A 523-nucleotide genomic window follows, 5' to 3' on the forward strand; every position below is an offset into this window, starting at 1 on the left:
TGTAAACCAGCTCCACGGTCTTTCCTTGCTGGGTCCTGGTGGTACTCTCGCGTTTGCCGTAACACGACGCTCACTTCTAACCTTCCCAGGGAACGAATTCTCACCTTAGGTTACAGTAGTCCCTTTTATATTAGGAGGGCCTGGGAATACCAATCATTTCAAGCTCTTTTTTAGCACTCTACAACTACTGTCTGCTTCACTCGCCTAGTCTTTCTGGGAGGGAGGCGAGGAACAGGGATTATTAATATCTCTACGGTCGATGCAAGGGAAGAAGCTAGGAAAATCAGTGTGGCATGTTCAAGCACGTGTGGGCGAGGTGGGTGTTGATCTGGGACCCGCAGCCACAGCTCTGACTTTCTCCCTAGATAAAGCTGCCTTAACCTTTAAAAGACATGGAAAAATGCTACCGGTTCACTTGGATATTTGACTTTTCTTGAGCCTCAGTTATTGCTAGCTACTGTGCTACAAGCTGTTAAAAGCAAACTAAAAAAACAGGCTCCCTGCCCTCCTACCTGGGAGACCA

Source organism: Tachyglossus aculeatus, chromosome 7 (assembly GCF_015852505.1).
Source record: "Tachyglossus aculeatus isolate mTacAcu1 chromosome 7, mTacAcu1.pri, whole genome shotgun sequence".
Lineage (NCBI taxonomy): Eukaryota > Metazoa > Chordata > Mammalia > Monotremata > Tachyglossidae > Tachyglossus > Tachyglossus aculeatus.